The sequence below is a fragment of the Nicotiana tabacum genome, chromosome 4, assembly GCF_000715075.1.
Source record: "Nicotiana tabacum cultivar K326 chromosome 4, ASM71507v2, whole genome shotgun sequence".
NCBI classification, from domain to species: domain Eukaryota; kingdom Viridiplantae; phylum Streptophyta; class Magnoliopsida; order Solanales; family Solanaceae; genus Nicotiana; species Nicotiana tabacum.
In genome coordinates this window covers 113516809-113532088 of record NC_134083.1, presented here as the reverse complement: position 1 = coordinate 113532088, position 15280 = coordinate 113516809, and the positions used below count along the sequence as shown (strand labels likewise).

At 40.0% G+C, this 15280-nt stretch overlaps 1 pseudogene; it reads right to left on the bottom strand.

Moving 5' to 3' along the window:
* Positions 1–2677: 2677 nt before the first annotated feature.
* On the bottom strand, positions 2678–6398 carry LOC107789054 (abscisic acid 8'-hydroxylase 4-like; annotated as a pseudogene).
* Positions 6399–15280: the final 8882 nt, after the last annotated feature.

Genomic DNA, 15280 nt, shown 5'->3' with positions numbered 1-15280 from the left:
GAGCTTCGCTCGTTTAGGCCTTGAGTGAAAGCTTGAACAGCCCAATCGTCTGTGACTGGTGGCAGATACATTTGTTCCATTTGAAAACGGGAAACAAACTCTCTTAGCATCTCGTCATTCTTTTGTATTGCCTTGAACATGTCCGATTTTCTTGTTTTGACCTTTATGGCTCCGGCATGTGCTTTTACGAAGCAATCTGCAAGCATAGCAAAAGAATTAATAGAGTTAGATGGTAAATTATGATACCATACCATTGCCCGCTTTCACATGGTTTCACCGAATTTTTTCAATAATACAGATTCGATCTCATCATCATCCAAATCATTGCCATGTGTAATAAGTGACGTGCTCGTTGAGGTCGGTCGTTCCGTTATATTTGGGTATTTCGGGCATACGGAATTTTTAGGGGATTGGTTTTGGGGCTGCACTCGAGGGAAAAGGCTTTTGAATGAATTTTTTCGAATCTAGCCCTTTTATCATTGGTGGAGCTCCCAGGATCTGATCGACCCTGGAATTATATGTTTCTACTTTTTTATCATTGGCTTCGACTCGTTTTGTGAGTTCCTCGAGCAATTTAGTAATTTCAGGGGTAGTCCCCGATTCTTGCTCATTTGACTTCACTATGGTTTGTTCCGTTCTGTGGGTGATTTCTCGAAGCGGATTGGGCTCCGGCCTGCTTTGTACCTGAGTTTGGCTCTGCAATTGAGCTATCACTATTTGCTGGACTTGTAACATCTCGAAGATCATCCGTAAGCTGACTCCGATCTCCTCCACATTATGGGTGTCTCGAGCTATGGATCGAGTACCGCCCTGAATGCTTTTTTCCGGTTCGGAACGTTGGTTCGCCTCAAGAGCCACTTATGAATTAACATCTAGCGGTACTTCGACTCGAGCTTCGATGACATCGTTAATTCGCCTTCCGGCCCTGGGTGTCAAGTTTTTGGTTTCATCTTGAAGGTCGGCTTCGTGGTCGATAGGTAAAACCATCAATCGAGAGTTTGCCATTGCTGATTTGAAGTTGTAAACTGGTGCGTATTGTAGATTTGTATCAAACAACTACTGTTACCCTTGGCCCCACGGTGGGCGCCAAACTGTTTACTCGAAAAATGGATAGAGTTGAATTTATACGTAGTTCCAAGGATATGTGGCACAACTTAATACAAATTGTATGGATAAATAGAAATATAAATATGGATTGCGAAGAATGTGAAATAGTTAAGGTTGTAAAGAAAAATGAATCTTAGGATTCAACAAATAGAAACAATTTAAGAGGCCTCCAAGAATGATTCTTTACTACGGGAGAATATAATGTTATTATTACAATGTAGGCCTGGAAAAAACTCTGCACTACAGAAATGGTAACCATGCCCTTTTACAGTGGAGGGACTTCGCTCTAAGTATAATAAAATAAACACTCACTGGGAGACCCATGATAAATCAGCTTTTCCACAATTTCTTCAAGATTCTCTCTAGTGGGATTGCAACGGCTTTTGTCTGCGAGCTCGATCTTGCTTAGAGCTCTCGATTTTGGTTTGAGCTCGATCTTGACTCCAGCTCCCGGTCTTGGCTCAAGCTCAATTCTGGCTCGAACTCTCGAATTGATTCAGGGTCAATGTTGGTTGGTCTCTGGATTATAAAGATGATAGATGTACTCTGCATCATAGTTCGATTTGGATTCGAGCTCGATAACGATGTCGAACTCGACGTGGATCGCCCCCCCGGGTTCGAGGTTTGTTTGTTCCATCTTTGGAATCTTACTTCGATTGATCATCGTTCGAACTCGATTGGACATGCGAAGGCCGAAATCTATTTCGACCGTATACAAAAAGTATCTTCAAGCACTCAAATACAGAATTCGTACTTATTAAAGGTTTTACGTCATACCAAGGAGCCTTGATATGCAATATTTTCGTTGCTAATTCATGAAATTCTCGGAATTGAGACACCCACATGCTGAAATACTACTCCTCGGAATTCTTTGCACCTTTCTAGTTTGTCTTTTAAATATTTGTGACATACTTATTGACATTTCTATTGTCTTATGCTGCGGCGGCCCTCATTTCATGGTTCTTTAACTGATTTTTTAATTGTATTGTTATTCTGGTCTCCTTGTGTAATTGGTGTCACTTATCAGTTTTATTAATTATTAGGTGATACAGGTCAGAACCATCCAGCTGGGGTATGGCAAAATGATAGATCTATCATTGAGGTACGTTTCTGTTGGAATAATCCTGATTAAAAGTGGTCGTGCTGAACAAGATGGTGTGTGCTTTAAATGTCTATGCCTCCATTTGCTAGATTGAGTGTGAATAAGGGTGTAGCCAATCTGACCATAATAGGTTCAGGATCAATGAGCAATTGATTGTTATTGTCGTAGCAAATTGTCTCATGGGACCCTTCATGATGTGCATTTACTAACTATTTGCAATCTTTAGGTTTCCCTTTATCTCAGGGAATTTCCTTTTTCTTTTATAGCCACTCAAGCAACTTGGACACATGAATGTTTTGAGGCCATTGATGCTGACCTTCACGTGAAGTAAAAGGCTCTTCAGTGCCATTCGTAAAGAGATGTTGCATTCAGCATCATTGTTTTTTGGCTGGTAAACCGCCTCTATAGTGTCACTTTCCTATTAAGTTTGAACCATTCTGCATATCATTTTACCAAATGGAGCACATAGAGAGTTTAGGATATACTATTAATCTAGTTATATTACCTATTGAAACAGAAGTGGAGATGATATTACATCTTTTGGGTAAAGCTCTCTCCTCCTGCTGCCTCTTATTACAATCAATAATTACAGAGTATAATTTTGCCTAAATGAATAGTGAGATAGGCCCCAGGATAAAAAAAGATGCTGGCTCGAGTTTCACTTGAAAGTGGAAACTAGGTCAGGAGGTATCTTCTGTTTTTCCGTTATTCTCATTGCTATTAATTTATATTAGTGGGCATCTCGTTTCCCCGTGATACTTTGTGTTTTTGCTTTCCTTCCAGAACCTGGCTGGGAGTCGATGTTGAGGTACCGGAAATGGGCTATACTGTATCACGCCCTGAGAACCTATGACTTCCCACCTGCCATTGTTAAAGCATGAGAATAAAAGAACACAAATGACATTAGAATACAGCTTTTAACACACTTTCATGAGCTGCATATGCAAGGTATTATGAGTCTTTTAAAGAAATTTCGGTATTATCACATTAAAATCTTAGTGAGAACTGGAATAGAAAAGAAGGTTCTTTTTTATGTTTGACAAGTCCTGAGGGATTTTGTGGCACCCAAGTGTTCAAGAATTTTAAGGGTGCTATATGAATTTTGGAAGTGTCAAATTAAACATATAACATTATGGAAAAAATTAAAAATTAAGCATATAGCTTGCACTCCTGAGGAATAAGAAAATTTTCATGTGGCGCCCAATTTTGGGTCACTCATTGAATTTGTATCCACATTAAAAAAAAAGTTTAAGTGATACCCAAATTTTGGATAACTTCAATTACATACACTTTTTTCTTCTTCTTGACTGATGTTTTCTTCTTCTTCTTCTTAATTGCAAAATAGGTTTGTTAAATTTGTTGTTGTTTTGAAAATTTGATGATTGAAATTTATTCTTTATGATATTTGAAAGTTGTGTTTAAATTTGAGTTCATTTGGAGTAGAATTGGGCATTGAATCGTGTATTGGATTGTTGAAATTCGAAAAACAAGTTTATATTTCAAAACTTAAAATTCAAAATCTGAAGTTGTATTCAATAGATTGAACTATTTAAGATTCGAATTTCAGAATTTGCATTTAAAGATAGAAGAAACTTCAGGTTTGATTTCTGAAGTTGGAGATTGAATCACTTCAGATTCGAATTTCTAAAGTTGCATTTGAAAGATAGAAGAACTTCAAATTTGATTTCTGAAATTGCATTCAAGAGATTGAACTGTTTTAAATCCGAGGGATATACTTTGTAAATTTTTGTGCAATGCGGATATAACTTTAGTGGTGACTCTAAAAATGGGTATATATGAAAATGCCCGGAGGAATATGATATCATTATCATACCTATAGTTGGTGACTAGATGATGGATTAAAATCAGCATGTGCAGTTTTGCAAGTTCATTCCCTGGACAAGCATGGGCTCCATTGCCAAATGGCATATAGGTATTGGGTTTTGGAGCAGCCTGTGCACATGCATCCACCACCACGAAAAAGAGTTAAAGAGTAAGAAAAAGGAGCAGGTAAACATTATTCTAAGAGAAGTAGAGAATTAGAAAAGCACTTTGCTAATTAGTGATAATTAACTTACGTCAAATCTGGAAGGATCAAAATCCCAAGGGTCAGCAAAAACGTCTGGATTATGATGGATGTTTCAGAATAATGGCATGACCTTCCAGCCTTTTGGAATTAAGTATCCTGCAGTTAAAAGTTCGGAATTAACCTCATGTTTAGGGCAGTAGCGATGAGGAATATACCTTCTATATAGTCAGGAATCATATATATGTGCATGAATGAATCTTCGAGACCTTACCGTCGTAAAATACGTCTGTCACGGCTTCTCTAAAGGTGAAAGATATAATGCTTGACATTCTTAAACTCTCTAAAATGACCTGCAGCTTCCAAGTTGTCCAGCTAATGAGAGGGATTTTCTTTTCTTGAAGGTGTGGAATACATGCATATTCCCAAGTTGTAAATAGTAATTACCCGGTGTGTAAATGGCATATTTCTAGTTTGAATCCATGTCAAGGGCTTTTTTCCTTCTTCATTAATTATACTCATAAATTGCTATCTGTTCCACCTGCACTTGAAAGGAAAAGGATTATAAGTATAATTTCTGGATTTATGAGTCATTAATTATATATATAAAGGGGATAAAAGAAACAAAACTATAGTTAGGGAACAGTAGGAGTATGAAACAACATATAATACCTTAACTGCTTGTAAAATTTTTCTGTTCGTCATGAAGGTATTTGAGAATCCAAGTTAGAGCACTAGCTGTTGTATCTTGCGCAGCAAAGAGTACACCAATGATATTGTCGGCAATTTGATCTTCCGTTAAAGTATGTCCCTTTTCATCTTTGAAATTTAATAGACGACCCAAGAGATCCTTCTCAACTGTTTTCTTCTCCTTCCTTTCACAAATTATTTCACTAATTATCTGATAAAGCTTTCTCCTTGTCTTTAACAACAAAAAGTAAGTCCATTATATATTAAGTTGTAATTGGTGGTCATGTTGAGGGAGTGAAATCAACAGCTAGCGGCGGAAGCTTACGTATTACCTTTGTAGCTTTGTAATATGCGGTTCCTGGTAAGTTTGTAGGGAAATAATTGTATCCCTTATTTACTGTGCAATAGTTCTCAATGAGCTCCTCTTTGCGCTTTGTGTCCAATTGACCAAAGATAGCAAGAATGCCAACTTCAAATGACAACTGTAACATATATACCCATGAAAATCACATGCATTAGGGACCCAACGAGCATAAAGTTATGGTGATGAGCATTTGAAATAAAACAACACTAAAAAAACAGCATTCACCCCTATATGGAACTAGCTAGCTAGATAACCTTCTTCATCTCGTGGAATGTGTTGATTACTTGCTCTTTTGTTGCCCATGATTCCAGTGAACAAATAGATAGGGCCTCGATGTCTTGAACTAGATTTCGAAGAGCCTCAGGAGATAACGAGTTCTGAACCATCTTCCTTAGTCGAGAATGGTAGTTCCCTTGGTGAAAGAACAAAGCAGAAGGGCCAATCATTCTCTCTTTGCTCTTTGGGTACGTCGGTTTGAATAAGTGAGCATTAGTAACCAGCACGAATCGTGCAGCTTCGGGGCTAGCTAGCATAACACAAGGGCATCCAAGAATGTGTGTTTTGAATATATCCCCATATCTGCAAATAATCTCAAACACATGACTGATCTGTTTCTTTCATGTAAATTAGCAAATTAGTAAAATTAATGTTGTAGTCGAACCTTTTTTGTTTATTAGCAAAGAAGACATTTGGGTCTTCCGAGTACATTTGGAGAGTTTCCCCTATGTAAGGCCACCCCATTGTACCAGGAGGCAACTTTGCTTTTTGTATGTCTTTTCCTTTTTGTTTCTTTGGTACATGATACAAGAGAAGAGTTGAGAGAAAGAGAAGGAAATAAATCATGGGAAAAGCAGTCTCCATCCAAATGCACAAGCTCTATTGCTGTGGTTTGCTCTTTTTATAAAATATATTTCTTATCTCAAAAGAAGGCTTTAAAAGGTATGGAGTGTGGATATGTTTAGGGATGAGAAATAGTTGTCTGCTATATATAGGAGTAGGAGGAGAAGGATAGATAGAGATGAATAGGCAGATTTCGCCAAAAGATTTGGTTACTGCATCTGAAATGTCATAACAGGACTACATTTGCATGTCAGTTTGTCATATGAAGTGGGACCTATGGCTCTAAAAGAATGACGGACGGCACATACACAGAGTTAACCTCTTTGTGTTCTTTCTTTTCTAGGAAATGAAAATTCTTGGTTTTGTGCGTCTTGAGAAATAAAAGGCTGCTCATATCTTCTAAAAAACGGACCAGATGTTATATGGAAGCTGATGGAAAGTCCTAATGCACAACTAATGTTTATGCCATTCACATAAAGGAAAATTATACTGTACGGTCGCTTTCAAAATAATAGTCCAAAAAATATTTTTTTTGTACATATATACATTTCTGTATGTTATATACAAATTTTATAAAAAATCTATACACTTTTACGATTACCAGATATAAATAGTTTGGCCACGGGTTAAAAGTAATCTTTCTCCATCACTGAATACAATTACATGTGTTACTAATTCAATAGGATCGGTTATGAACCCAAGAGCGGATAGGAGTACTCATACTCAAGGACCGGAAGCTCTCACAGCGTCAAGGCAAAGAATAACTTCTCTCGGAAAAAGAGCGTTTACGATCAGAGCTAAAAGACTAGGAGAGAATGAAATAACAATAGCCTCTACTTCTCACTGCAACTATCTTCTCCTATTGATTAAGCCCTTCAAAGGAATTTTTTCTATTTTTTCTTTCTAAAAGCAAGGCTAAGCCATCCGCCCTTCATTGCAGGGTAAAAAGGGTGTGATGACCCGATAGATCACTTTGTGTTTTAGACTTCATTTATGTGTTTCGAGACCTTGAATAGTTCCGTTTAAACTTTCTCGATTTGCATGCACAAATTGTGTCTTTTTCCGAAAATTTTTATGTGAAAAATTTAAGGAAATGTGAAATTTAGCCTTAAAAACGATTTGAGTTGACTACGATCAACATTTAGTGTAAACGGACCCGTATCACTATTTTGACGGTCTCGGTAGATCCGTATCGTGATTTGTGATTTGGGCGTATGTCCTGAATCGAATTCAAAAGTCCCTAACTTAATTTAACGCGATTTGTTGAAAACTAGTAATTTGAAGGTTTAAAAAATTCTTAAGTTTGACTGTAGGTTGACTTTATTGCTACCAGGTTCGAATTTCGGTTCCGGAATTTGGTATATGTTTATTTCACTATTTATGACTTGTCTGCAAAATTTGGAGCAAAACGGAGTTGATTTGACGTGATTCGGATGTCCGGTTATAAATTTGCATGTTCTTGAGTTTCTTTGAAAATTTTATACATTTTGATGTCGGATTCCTAGTCCCAGGTATTATATTGGTATTTTAATTGCGCGAGCAAGTTCGTATGATATTATTACACTTGTGTGCATGTTAGGTTTGGAGCACGAGGGGCCCGGGTGAGTTTTGGATAGGCTACGGAGTGATTTTTGGACTTAAGCAATTGCTGGTTTTTGAGTTTTCTGATGTCTAGTGCATCTTTCTTCGCGATCGCGAAGAGTAACCTGGGATGGGGTGGAATTTCCTCTATGAGAAAGCGAGGTTTGGGTCGCGAATGAGAAGCAATGGTGGGATCACCCTACGCGAGCGCGACCAAAGCTACGCGAACGCGATGGGTATAGGCCTGGAAGGGGGATCTACAGTTTGTTCTACGTGAATGCGATCAGAGGGTCGCGAACGCGATGGCCAGGGGGGAAAAGCTATCGTGAACGTGAAGAATGGCTCGCGAACGCAAAGGCCACTTGGGCCGCTGCAATTCGCGATCGTGTCAGGCCCTTCACGAATGCGAAGAAGGCCTGACGCCCAATGACTTAAATGTCCGAAATACGGGATTTTCTTCATTTTTCACCATCTTCACATTAGAGCTCGGCCTAGAGGCGATTTTGAAGAGAAATTTCATCTTCACTTTGTAGGTTAGTATACTTTAACTCATTTTCTTCCATTTCCATCAACACCCATTGATTTCTAACCTTAATTTAAGCTCTTTCATGGTAGAAAATTAGGGATTTGTGTAGAATTGGGGATTTTTTTAAAATTGAGATTTAGACCTCAAATTGAGGTAGGATTTTAAAATAAATCACATAATCGGACTCGGAGGTGAACGGATAATTGGGTTTAGGTCCGAACCTCGGCGTTGACTTTTTAGGAAAAGTGTAAAGATCTTTGCTTTATCCATTGTAATTGATTTTTCTAGCATTGTTTGATGATATTAAATCGATTTTGGTTAGATTCGATTGGTTTAGAGGTGGATTTTAGAGGAAAGGCTCAGGTTGAGCTTTGAGTTGATAGCGGAGCGAGGTAAGTGTTGGGTCTAACCTTGATTTGAGGAAATTAGGAACCCTTGAACTATATGTTATATGAATTACATGTGTAATGGTGTATATGCGAGGTGACGAGTATATATACGCCGTCAAATTAATTATTTCCATGCTTTCTCGTATTTCATGAATTATTTTATTCCATGTCTTAACTGTTACCTGTTTTAATTGCTTTCTATGTCGTAACTTGTTACTTATCATTAATTATTCTTGTATCGAAATGTTCGTTCCTTTCATGACTCCATGATTAATTGCTACTTGCCTTAATTGTCTTATTTGTACACTTTAACTGTCACATACTTGGCTTGTTTTGTTGCTCTTGTATTATTTGTAGCCTTCTTTATATTAGTATGTGGTTCCTTTATTGTTTTGATTTCATATTCTTTAATCGTAGAGATTCTTGTGAATTTAGTTGTTGGGTTGATTTCAATTATTGAATTTTTTTATGGATCGGGTTGCGTGCCGCAACAAATTTTATATGTGGTTCTTGATATTGATATGGTGAAATAAGGGAGAATTGTGTGTGTATGATGGGATCAGGTTACGCGCCGCAACGGATTGTGTGTGTTGTACTCATTGTTGTATTGTGTTAGACTTCAGTATTTTCATATGCTATTCTGAGGACTGATATTTCTGGACTCACTAATTCGTGGATTGAGTTTGTTTTCATTAATTAACTGCTTTGCCATCATTTCCTATTTTTCTTTCCCATTATGATTATTATACTGCATACAAGTTATTGTAAGTGACGCGCCTTAGCCTCATTACTACTTCATCGAGGTTAGGCTCGGCACTTACAGAGTACATGGGGTTGGTTGTTCTCATACTACACTCTGCACTTCTTGTGCTGGTTTTTGAGTCAGTCCTAGCGGCGGTCAGTAGATTACTCGGATCCGGTGCTTGACGGAGACTTGAGGTACAGCTACACAACGTTCGCAGCTCTGAAGTCCCCTTATACATTACTCTAACTGTTTATTTCATTTCAGATAGTTATGCTTTCATTCAGACTATTATTTGTAGTACTCTATTCGCTCGTGTATTCGTGACACCAGATTTGGGATGTGTATTTGGATTATTGCCGTTTATCAGATCTATCTATTTTATTTTAGTTTATTTAGCTTATTGATTTTCATTTGACTTGAATTATTAAAAAATGGTTAATAACTACATCTAACATTGGCTTGCCTAGCAAATGAAATGTTAGGCACCATCACGATCACGAGGGTGGGAATTCCGGGTTGTGACAAGTTGGTATGAGAGCATTAGGTTTCCTAGGTCTCACGAGTCACGAGCAAGCTTAGTAGAGTCTGGAGGATCAATACAGAGACGTCTGTACTTATCTTCCAGAGGCTATCATTGATGATTGAACCATTATATTCTTGTTTTCTCGCAGATGGAGAGAACACGCACAACATATACAACCGGGAAGGAGCCGGAGCCCCTTGTGACAGCTACTACCAGGGGCAGAGTCCGAGGCAGAGGCAGAGCTAAGCCTAGATCTCGAGTAGCAGCACCCGCATTTTAGCCTCAGATTGATCATGAGGAGAATGTCCCAGCTCAGACCGTGCCCGTCGGATCAGCTCAGGTCCCTAAGGGGTTCATAGCCACTCTAGTGCTTCAGTACTGTCTAGTCCGCTTGGTGATCCTTATGGAGAGTATGGCCCAGACCGGTGCATTCCCGGTGGCACCAGCAGTCTCTCGGGCTGGGGGGAGGCATAGACTCCCGCTACTCACACCCCGGAGCAAGTGGCTCCCCTATATTAGACTCCAGCAGCCACGCCTATTGGGATGGTTCGGCCGGTTGTTGTGGCACAGGCCGGTGATTGGCATGCTATGTCTTCTGAGGCTTTGTCGAGATTGGATACGTTTACCAAGCTCTTCCATATTTATTTCAGCTGTGCACCTTCTGAGGACCCCCAGGATTACTTGGACCGTTGCCATGAGGTGTTGCGCAACATGGGTATAGTTGAGACCAATGGGGTCGATTTTGTAGTATTTCAGATGACTCGTTCCGCCAAAAGATGATGGAGAGATTATATGTTGACTAGACCAGCTGGTTCGCCTGCACTTACTTTTTTTTTAATAGCAAATTGACCACCAGGCATGCTGCCTAGTAGTTTTTTATATTAATAATAAAAAGAAAAACAAATCACAAAGGAAGAGTAAAAATAAGAGGGACAAAAGCAACAGTTGTCTTGCCGCTATGCCTTTGCTATATAATCATCCATCTGCGCCGCCAATGCCCTTTGACGCAGCCTCAATAGGCTGCTGGCCTAGTCTCACGAGGGCGAATGATCTCATAGTTGTATGGATTTATTCCAAAGATGTAAGCCAAGCAAGCACATACTGCGCTAAACCTTACCTCACAATTCCTATTGAGGCAGTAATAGCCTCACTTGCTAACCAGAACGTAAAAAAAGAAGTAGCAAGAACTAGATATTCTATGATCATCATAGAGTTTATAACACACTATATGATGATATTACATATGATAATGCTATATCCTTACCAGCCTGCCTATCTTCAGTAGTAAAATTTGGGATGCTAGCAGTCCCAGAACAACTAGTTGCAATCCCAGCTAGTGTTTGATCCCCTGTAGTATTCAATGGAATAATAGCTTCCAAATCTGAAGCTTTAATATCTGAATGATTTCCATGTAATTCACTAACACCTGGAACAAGCACACTATTCGCAGCACCAAACTTTTTATTTTGCCCAGCATCTCGAAAAGTTGTAGCTCGATCCTCTTGTCTTTGAACAACACCAGCTGATTTCCCATTCAAATCACCTGAACTCACATCACCACTAGCATTCAATGTCCCAGCAGTAACATTTTGTATTTGTGCATTCTTCAATGCACCAGATGTAGTTGTGAGCATCCTTGAAATAATTGTAGCAACAGGTATATCCTTCAACCTCATCTCCTCTCCAATAGCTGACTGATTCCCATATTTAGAAAGAACTTGTGCACCGTCAGATATATGGTGTATACTCTCGACACCTGCTGCCTCAATCAAACTTGGCACTCGCCTTTTTCATTAAGCAATTGCCTCAAATCCCCTTAATACTTCTCAACTAAATTACCTTCCTTAACCAGTATCTCTTCATCACTTTGCACGACAGCATGTTCCTTATCTGGCCTTCTCCCTACTGCATTTTCATTCAAACGACGACATGTTTTTTCATCATGATCTTGGTGTTTACAGTGGTTGCAATATAACGGCAAATTATCATACACAAAATCTTGAAAAACTTCAACCATTCTGCCCGTTTGTTTGTCCAGAAATTGCAGCCTCAATTTATGTGGTAGTTTGTCCATTAAATTAAGGATAACCTTAACGCTTACAGTACGAGGATGCGACTTAGTCTGAGTGGATTTGCCAATTGCTATAGGCTTGCCAACAGCTGAAGCTATAGATAACAAAGCCTTCATTGCAAAGAACTTCGTTGGCAGATTAGGTAAGGAAATCCAATCCACTACCTTAGTCGTTTCCTCCTTTACATTAAATCCAGTAGACCATGGAAATACTCTGATTTTGTGCTCCCTACCATTGTATTTAAAGTAGTTAACTGACCTCACAAGTGAATTAACGAAATCGTCATGTTGATCAATCCTAATAAGATTGTGTAGGTGCAAGTTGGCCGATTAAAGCTTGTTCTTTGATATCGAAAAATTTCCGTAGTAAGTTTCTCAATATGGATACATCTGGTGCATTTGAAGAAAGCTTCACCACAACAACTTGATGCAATTCCTTCTCTTTTTCGAATTCCATCCATTCACCCATTGAAAATTGAATTGTTGGAATTCCATGAATAACGTCAATAATTTTCAACAATTGTTTATTCAAATTAGCAGCTGCTTTTGCTTGAGACAATTGAGCAGCATACGTATTTTGTATGTTACTATTTTGGTTGTTCTCTACAACAACTGGAGGTGGCTCTCCCATAGTTAAAGTCATGGCTGCCTTAGTTCAACATTCTTGTCGCCAAGATTAGACGACACTATGCTTCTAACAAACGCAAGCTAAAACATAACAAGAATGGGAGAAGAACGCTGGCACTATTGCGCTACAGTGATTGCCGAATAAATTTCTAGATCTGTAACATCTTGGTATGTATCCGATGATGAAGCCAACTGGGGATTGTGCACAATGACTAGGAGTTTCATTTGAGACTAATCTTGTGATTTTCCACCGCCGGACGGAGACGTGGGCCTTTTCGCCGCTGCAGTGTTACTATTTACCCGAGTCACCTTGTAGAGAGCATGGATGGGTTTTTGGGGTTTAGGATTCCTGCACTTACTTGGGATCAGTTTTCATAGCTATTTCTTGATAAATTCATTCCTATCACTCTGAGAGAGGATTACCGCAGGCAGTTTGAGCGTCTTCAGCAGGGTGGTATGATTGTTACTTAGTACGAGACTCAATTTGTGGACCTAGCTCGCCACGCCATTATCCTACTCCAGACTGAGAGGGAGAGAGTGAGGATATTCATTGATGGTCTCACTTTCACTATCAGGCTACAGATGGCCAAGGAGATTGGAGATGATATTTCTTTCCAGAGGGCCGTAGATATTGCTAGACAGATCAAGATGGTTCGTAGTCAGGAGGGGGGCCGGTGTCTGATATAAGGCCTCGTCATTTGAGTAGTATCAGTGGTGCCTCATCTCGAGGCCGGGGTACTTTTGGTAGAGGCTATCCTCCCAGGCCATTTCAGTCAGCGCTTCAGGCATCTCACAGTGCTTCGGGGAGTCATGGTCCTTTTATATCTCTCTTTCTGGACAGCCAGCCTACAGTGTACCATCAACTCTTATTAGTGCACCTCCGATCTAGAGCTATCACCGTGGTTATCCGGCCCGTTCGGGTCAACTTCAGCTTTAGCAGCCACAATAACAGGTTGGGTGTTTTGAGTGTGGAGGTACTGGTTGCATCAGGAGGTTCTGTCCAAGATTGTTGAGCGGCATGCCACAGCATAGTTCTCGTGCCATGGTCCCGACACCGGTTGCTCCACCACCGCTCAGCCAACTAGAGGCAAGGGACAGGCAACCAGAGGTGGAGGTCAGGTCGTTAGAGGTGGAGGCCAGGCCGTTAGAGGTGGAGGACAGCCAGTTAGAGTCCGTCCTAGAGACGTAGGTTAGAGTGGTGGGGCCCAACCCTCATTTTATGCATTCCCAACTAGACCTGAGGCCGAGTCATCTGACGCCGTTATCACAAGTATTATTCCAGTTTGCCATAGAGATGCTTCAGTTCTATTTGATCTGGGCTCTACTTATTCATACGTGTCATCCTAGGTCATACCTCGTGATTCTTTGAGTGCTCCTGTGTATGTGTCCACGCCTGTGGGAGATTCTATTGTTATAGATCATGTCTATCGCTAGTGTGTGATTACTATTGGGAGTCTTGTGACTAGTGTATATCTCTTGCTTCTTGATATGGTAGACTTTGATGTTATTTTAGGCATGGATTGGTTGTCACCTTATCATGCTATATTGGATTGTCACGCCAAGATGGTGACCTTATCCATGTCGGGGTTGCCTCGATTAGACTGGAGAGTGACTCCTGGCCATTCTACTAGTAGGGTTATTTCTTATATGAAGGCTCGACATATGATCGAGAAAGGATGCCTAGCATATTTGGCCTATGTTCGTGATTCGGGTGCGGAGGTTCCTTCCATGGATTCAGTACCAGTTGTGCGTGAGTTTCCAAAGGTGTTTCCTTTAAATCTGTCGGGTCTGCCACCCGACAAAGATATTGACTTCTGTATTGATTTGGCTCCGAGCACTTAGCCCATTTCCATTCCACCATACCTTATGGCCCCGCCAGAGTTGATAGAATTGAAGGAGCAGTTGCAAGATTTGCTTGATAAGGGATTCTTTAGACCTAGTGTCTCGCCCTAGGGTGCGCCCGTGTTGTTCGTGAAGAAGAAAGATAGGTCGATGAGGATGTGTATAGATTATCGGCAGTTGAACAGAGTCACTATCAAGAACAAATATCCATTGCCGAGGATTGATGACTTATTTGATCAGCTTCAGGGTACCAAGGCATTTTCGAAGATTGATTTGAGGTCTGGCTACCATCAGTTGAAAATTAGGGCATTTGATGTCCCTAAGACAACTTTTCGGACTCGGTATGGGCATTATGAGTTCCTACTGATGTCATTTGGGTTGACAAATGCCCCAACAACATTCATGGATTTGATGAACTGGGTATTCAAGCCCTATTTGGATTCTTTTGCGATCGTATTCTTTGATGATATCTTGATCTACTCCCGCAGTTGAGAGGATCATGAGCAGCATCTTCGGATTGTACTTCAAATTCTGATAGATATCCAGTTGTATCGGCAGAGGGCATTAAAGTAGATCCCAAGAAGAATGAGGCAGTACAGAATTGGCCTAGACCTACTTCAGCTACAGAGATTTAGAGTTTTATGGGTTTGGCGGGTTATTATCGCCGATTCGTGGAAGGGTTTTCATCCATAGTAGCCTCATTGACTAGATTGACCCAGAAGGGTGCTCCATTCAGGTGGCCCGATGAGTGTGAGTTGAGCTTTCAGAAGCTCAAGACTGCTTTGACTATGACGCCAGTATTGGTGTTGCCCACAGGTTCAGGATCTTACACGGTGAATTGTGATGC